The 7,290-nt window shown below is 48.1% G+C and overlaps 1 non-coding gene across 1 annotated transcript; it reads right to left on the bottom strand.

Moving 5' to 3' along the window:
* Positions 1–6,770: 6,770 nt before the first annotated feature.
* TRNAG-UCC lies at positions 6,771–6,843 on the bottom strand. The gene has a single exon. It is a non-coding gene; the product is annotated as a tRNA-Gly (tRNA).
* Positions 6,844–7,290: the final 447 nt, after the last annotated feature.

Here is a 7,290-nt window from a genome sequence, read left to right on the forward strand (position 1 = left end):
TTTTGCATAAGTGCAGAGAAGCCTTGTTTACATGAATAAATAGCTGGAAGTCGAAGGAATATTCTGATAGCAGAGTCACTCAGTTCTTTTATTTAAAATTTTTTTTATTTTTAAAAGATGAGGGTATTTTTATTTTAGATTGGAGCATAGCTGATTAGCAATATTGTTAGTTTCAGGTGTACAGCAAAGTGATTCAGTTATACACATGCATACATGCACTTTTTTTCCAAATTATTTTTCCATGTAGATCATTAAGAGTATTGAGCAGAGTTCCTCATGCTATACAGCAGGCCCTTCACTCAGTTTTTAGACTGCTGAGTAATGGGCAAAAATCGGGTGGTGATCTATCACCAAAAAAGTATTTTTACTGATCTATCAACTGACACCTCCATCTGACCTTTCTTCAAATTCACAGAAGGCTACAAAGTGGAAACCACCCACTTGCAAAAGGATTACACAGTCTTTTAGATAAGTTCTCGAAACCAGTGTTTGAGAGTATCCCTCTGGTGGGGGCTGAATGGCCGAGAAGGGCTGCACCTGCCTGCTTCAGAGTGAGGGGCTTGTGAGGGGGCCCAGGGAAGAGAGCTTGCTGCCTGCTTTTGGGAAGACTCACAAGTGACAAGTGTTCCTCAGCTTGAGTTTGAGACTACTGAGAAGACTGCTGACTTCCCAAGTGTCCAAGCCTCATCACAGACACTTGGAACTTTTGCATTCAGCCCTGCCTGCTCATAAAGGAAAAAAGAGACAGTCTCCACAAACCATTCTGCCGTGTGTGTGTGTGTGTGTGTGTGTGTGTGTGTGTGTGTGTGTTCCCCCAAGTGAGCACAGGATGGAAGAGGTGAATTAAGCCTCCAGGCATATCATTATGTGAACATCTTGCTTCTGAATATCTTGGTAAAGTTCAAGCTAATTTGTTTTTTTGGTACAAACTTGGTCCTTAAACCCAGCCACTGACTACATTGAGGGTTCAGAAAGGAATTGCCCTCTGGCCTCACAGGGGAAGGATGGGCTTCGAGGCCACCTTAAGAGACACGGCATCAGGCTTTAACACGGCCAGGGCCTCGAGAGTTCTTGGAGTACCTCTGACTCAGGCTTTATTCCTACCCTCTCACTTTACACTGCAACCCCGCCTATGATGTGACTTGGCTAACAATATTTTTCTTCAGTTTGATCCACTTTTTTGACTTAAAAGAAATTTTCTTTAAAAAAAATTTGTTTTTTTAAAAACAGTTTTATCTGAACTTGTGGGTCCAACAGGCAAGTTAAATTTTTCTTGCTGTTGTTGTTATCAGTAGCTTTGTCGTGTCCAACCCTTTTCGAGCCCATGGACCTTAGCCCGCCAGGCTCCTTGTCTGTGGAATTCTCCAGGCAAGAGTACTGGAGTTGGGTTGCCATTCCCTTCTCGAGGGGAGCTTCTGACCCAGGGATCGAACCTGGGTCCCGTGCATTGCAGGCCGATTCTTCACTTTCTGAGCCACCAACAAAGACGTAATTGCGTGGAATCTAAAAAATAAAGCAAACTAGTGAATATAACAAAAAAGAAACAGACTCTTAGATGTGGAGAACAAGCCAGTGGTTACCAGTGGGGAAAGGGAAGTGGGGAGGGACATGATAGGGTTAGGGAACTAAGAGGTACAAACTACTATGTATTAAAAAAACTAGCTGCAACATATACTGTACATATAGCCAATATTTGATAATATAGCCAATATTTGATAACTATAAATGGAACATAACCTTTAAAAATTGTGAACCACTATGTTGTACATCTAAAGCTTACATAATATTGTACATCAACGGTACCACAATCAAAAAGGAAAAAATATTTAAAAATACTTGACTATTAAAGCTTAAAGGTGTTCATCCAGGTACCACCAGACCTGCCTAATTCCAGAGCTCTGTACTGTGCCTCATTGTGCCCTCGCCTTCCTCCTCTTACCACTCTGCCTGAGGAATAAGTGTCTGGCTCAGTCCTGGCCATCATCACTCAATTCCAGCCATGCCCCCTCTTCCAGGAAGCCTGCCTGATCTTTTCTGCTCACTCAGCTCCCCCCCACCTCCACCCCACAACTCCCTGCTTGGGATTCCTGGGTTGCTGTGTCTGTACCTTAGAAGATACTAGAATGTTCTAGAATACTAGCAGCCCTAACCCCAGTTACTAGAGTCCCTAAACCCCGAGAGTCTGTAATGTAAGCCCTGCCACCTCACCAGAAACTAGTTTTAACCAAGATGGTTACTCACATTCCCATGTATTCCTTTGCTCATTCAGATGGTCACTCTTTCAACCAATATTTATGGAGTGTTTGCTACACACTGAGAATGGAGCTATTAGGGTGGTTTTCCTAGTATTAAAGAGGAAGAAGAAGAATACCTGCTTGGCAAAGTCAGTGCGGAGCTCAAAAAAGTCGGCGGACCCGATTGGTGGGTTCAGGGCTGGGGACCCTGCGTTCAACGCTCCAGTTCCAGGGCTGTCCTAATTGGTACCCCTGGGGTCTCTCGCCTGGAGGAGGCTCTGGCAGCCTGCTCCATCTGGCTCCCACGCTTGTCCTGTGCGGTCCCTTCCTCCAGCAGGGCCCTGAGAGGTCCTCCTGAAATGTAAACTATCACCACGCTCATCTTTTGTTTAAATCCTTACTCGGTTTTTCCCCACCTGGAGGGTCAATCCCCTTCTGGCCGGCTGATGGGAAAATCCTTCCCCTTTTCAGGCTACGATGCTGGGCTTCTGGGCAATTACAGGTTTGGCCACTGGAGGGCGAGCTGCGCACACAGGTTGTTAGGAGGCCTGGGTTCTCCTTCTCAGAGGTCCTCATTCTCAGAGGTGCTGAGATGACCACTTAAATTCCTTAAATTGAAAGGGGAGAAACGCGGGGGTCACAGTCTGGCTTCAGGAACTTCCAACCTCCAGAAATTTCATTTTATGCCTCAGTTTCAGTCACTCAGTCGTGTCCGACTCTTCGTGACCCCATGGTCTGCAGCATGCCAGGCTTCCCTGTCCATCACCAGCTCCTGGAGCTTGCTCAAACTCATGTCCATGGAGTCAGTGATGCCATCCAACCATCTCATCCTCTGTCATCCCCTTCTCCTCCTGCCTTCAATCTTTTCCAGCATCAGGGTCTTTTCCAGTGAGTCAGTTCTTTTCATCAGGTGATCAAAGTATTGGAGTTTCATATTCAGGACTGATTTCCTTTAGGATTGACTGGTTGGATCTCCTTGCAGTCCAAGGGACTCTCGAGAGTCTTCTCCAACACCACAGTTCAAAAGCATCAGTCCATTAGCACTCAGCCTTCTTGATGGTCCAACTCTCACATCCATACATGACTGCTGGAAAAACCATAACTTTGACTAGACAATCTGCATATTTTCTGGGAAGCATTTCCTTAATATTCTTCAGATTTTCAAAGGGGTCTTGACCTCCAAGGTTCCTCTGAGCAAGAGTGAGACTCCTAAAATAAAACTAGGTTCATGGGATATTCATGCTTCCTTAACATGAATAGGAAAGGGCTCTGATCTTGGAGGCAGGTCACCTGCACACGAGTCCAGTTGTACCAGTTGCTGGGCAGCCTTGGAGAACTCTGTAACCTCTCTGAACCTTGAGTTTCCTGCCCTTGGGAGTGAAGATTGCTGCTCTATGAGTTCCTGAGAAGCCTTATGAAGGTGGAATAGAAATGAATGTGTGAACATACAGGGTCCAGGACTATTGTGAAAGATCTCAGATACTGAGCCTCCAGCAAGCATTTATTAGATACCTACTGTGTGCAGAGCACTGGGTGGGGTACTGAGAGGGAGTCTCTCTCAAAGGGCTGTGTAGATGCATACATTCATTCAGCTAATATTTTCTGGGTGCCAATTGTGAGTCAGATGCTTGAGAACACACATTGGGAGTTGTCTTGGTTGGAGATGCTGACACAGAGACTCCTGGCCAAGGGGTGTCCCAGGAGGGCAAACTGGGCTCCAGCCGCCAGAGAGGGTAGTTTTTCAAGGAAGACCAGCAGGCCCTGGGCTTTGGGGGGAAAGTACCCAGAAACCAGAGGAAACACCGAAACAGTCAAAAGGGATCTGTTTGGATCTGTGAGAGTACCAGTGTTATCTGCCTCAGAACCACAGTGGTTGGGGGCTTCCCTAGTGGTAAACAGATAAGAATCCACCTGCCAATGCAGGGGACACAGGTTTGATACCTGGTTGGGGAAGATTCCACCTGCTGTGGGGCAACTAAGCACAAGCACCACAACTACTGAGTTCCTGCACTCTAGAGCCTGTGCTCTGCAGAGAGAAGCCCCTGCTCGCCTGCGACTAGAGAAAGCCAGCAAGGAAGACCCAGGGCAATCGCACATTTTGTGTGTGTGTGTGTGTGTGTGTGTGTGTGTGTGTAGTGGTGGACAAAGCAGGAGGGGTCCCTGCCCTTGTGGGTTTATATTCTAGTGGGGGCGACAGTGAACAAGTGAGTAAGATAACACCAGACAGTGATAGGTGCTGGGGAAGAAGTAAAACAGGTGACATGAGGAGAGGAAGAGTTTGGTGTGTGTGGGGGGTGGGGCAGGAGTGCTACTTAGATTAGAAGGGTGCTACTTAGATGTGCTCTGAGAAGGGCCATTTATGCTGTTTCCCAAAGGATTTGAAGGGATCAGGAAAAGAGCCCTTTAAGAACCGAGAACTGCACGTGCAAAGGTCCTGAGGTAGCAGCATGCAGACAGGAAATGAGCGGGGCGTGGCAGGAGTGTACTCAACACAGAGGCAGAGGAGGTTGTAGAACTGGGCAGAGGCTAAATCCGGCAGGGCCCTGGAGTTTGGATTTCAAGTATAGTGGGAGTCATTGGAGCGTTTTAAGCTGGGCAGCAAGGTGATCGCTGATTGGCTGTGTGGGGAATTACGGCGGGGGCACAGTGGGTGAAGAGACAGGTGGCAGGAAGCACGCTACAGTTTATAAAACCCCCCTTGTCGCCCTGCCCTTGCCATGGAACCCTCAGAGCGCTTGTGGAATGGCCAGGGCAGGAGAATCAGGCCGGATTTACCGGTGGGGAAACTGAAAGACATTCCTTACTTCTCCGTCTTTTCTGCTTCCTGGGTGATCCCTTGAGGGGAGGCCGTCTGCCTTTGGCTTTTCACTCTCAAGGCCTTGCCCTTTGCAGTCTGATTCTTTTTTTGTATGTAAGCATTTGATCACGCTCTGCCTCCCTCCTTAGACTCTAAGCTCCTGAGGGCATGTACTAGGTCTGTAGGGGGTACCAGCTGTGTCCCTGGAGCCTGGCACAGTGCCTGGCAGGAAAGTGGGTGCGCAAAGGCCTTGTGGAATAAATGAACGAATGACGGGGGAGTGGTGAACGTAAGAGATGTGACTGAGGGAGGGCAGTGTGCAGAGCACGCCCAGCTGCCTCGCTCTGCACCCCTCCCTTCTCTCTCCCATCCCCACCTTGTGTTCAAGACCCAGAGCCCGCCCAGGGCCCACCAGATGCTGAAAGTGCAGACCTTGGCCACCAGGGGGCGCCATGGGCCCGCCCTCTGAAGGGCAGCTCCTGGTTATGTATTCAAAGACCTGGGGGCCTGAGCCACGTCTATTTCTTTTTCTTTCTTTCTTTTTTTTTTTTTTTTCATTCAAGAGTGGGAAAAAAAAAAAAAATAGAAAGATCGACAGATCAGCGCTGCATAACCTGTGCTCCTTGTGTTTCTCCATTGTACATATTAAGAGTTTCTACACATAAAAAATGCTCTGCAGTATTCTCGTGTGAAGTTACAGGGTCTGTAAAGTTATTAATTAGCAATGTCCGCAGAGGGCCGGATTGGCTGACGGGTAATAACTATGATTCTTTCAATCTGGGTGGCCGGCTCCCAGGATAGTGCCTTCAACCTGGTCTGGAGAGTGGCTCCTGGTGGCTCCAGGCCTCGTGGCTGACACTGCGCCCTGCCCCCACCCGAGATGGGCCTCAGCCTCATCCAAGTCGCAGATGCTGGGGACTTTTGGCCCAGAGCCGGGCTCTGGTGGACTGGTTTCCTCTCCTAAAACAGTTGCTGCCAACATTGACTGAATGCTTCCTATGTGCCATGCACTGCTTTAAACTCTTCATATGAGGGCGTCTCATTTTCCTCATAACCCAGGTGAATGTTCTTATTATCACCATCTTTTTACAGATGAGGAGACAGGTGCAGAGAGGACAAGTAAACATCCAAGGTCTTATGGCTGCTAAGTGTCAGAGTCCAGATTTTAGGATCAGCAGCTGGGTCCAGGGCACGCATGCTCATCTGTCACCCAGCGCATCTCCTCATGGTCCAGTTAACCAGGACTCATGACTGTTGTTGGTCAGAGACTCCTACTCTCTCTTTTTTAATTAAAAAAATATATATATATTTGGTAGTACCATGTGGCATGCATCTTAGTTCTCTGAGCAGGGATCAAAACCTGGGAACCCTGCATTGGAAGATCAGAGTCTTAATCACTGGACCACCGGGAAAATACTGCCCCCCCTACACCCCACCTTTAAAGGTATGAAAGTAAACTGAAAGTGTTAGTCGCTCAGTTGGGTCCAACTCTTTGCGACCCCATGGACTGTAGCCTGCCAGGCTCCTCTGTCTATGAAATCCTCCAGGCAAGAATACTGAAGTGGGTAGCTGTTCCCTTTTCCAGAGGATCTTCCTGACCCAGTGATTGACTCCAGGTGTCCAACATTGTGGGCAGATTCTTTACCATCTGAGCCACCAGGGAAGCCCCTTTTAAAGGTATGTGCGTCTTTATTTTTATTTTATTTATTTTTTCGGTCGCACTGTGTGACATGTGGAACTTTCCTGAGCAGGGATTGAACCTGGGTCCCCTACATTGGAAGTGTGTAGTCTTAACCATTGGACCATCAGGGAAGTCCAGAGACTCCTGCTGTCTTGTATCCTTTCTGGAAATCATGCTGGGGAAACCAGCTTTGAGGAACGTCATTTTCAAGCAAATATACAGACGGGTCCTGATTCTGGAGCATCTGAGATTGAAAAGTTTGTTTACTCCCAACTCAATCCCGGCTCCATCCAGAAAGAGGTCCCGCACACCAACACGTGCCCTGCGATGCCAGAAAAGCCCTTAGCGGGGGTACATCTAGGCTCGTTCCACAGAGGTCGAGAACGGGAGGGAAGGAGAAGAGTAAGAATAAACATTGCTAAAAATAGTGCTTGGCTCTCTCACACCCACAACAAGACTGCAAAGGGAGGGCAGAGGAGACTGGAGGAAGCCGCCCAGGACTTTTGCCAGAGGGAGGGCTAAGGGCCACTGCTTCGGTGGGGGCTGTTTCTCAGACTGTTCTCTCCCAGGGCTCGGGT

The sequence above is a fragment of the Oryx dammah genome, unplaced genomic scaffold (assembly GCF_014754425.2).
Source record: "Oryx dammah isolate SB20612 unplaced genomic scaffold, SCBI_Odam_1.1 HiC_scaffold_12, whole genome shotgun sequence".
In the NCBI taxonomy this organism is placed as follows: Eukaryota; Metazoa; Chordata; class Mammalia; order Artiodactyla; family Bovidae; genus Oryx; species Oryx dammah.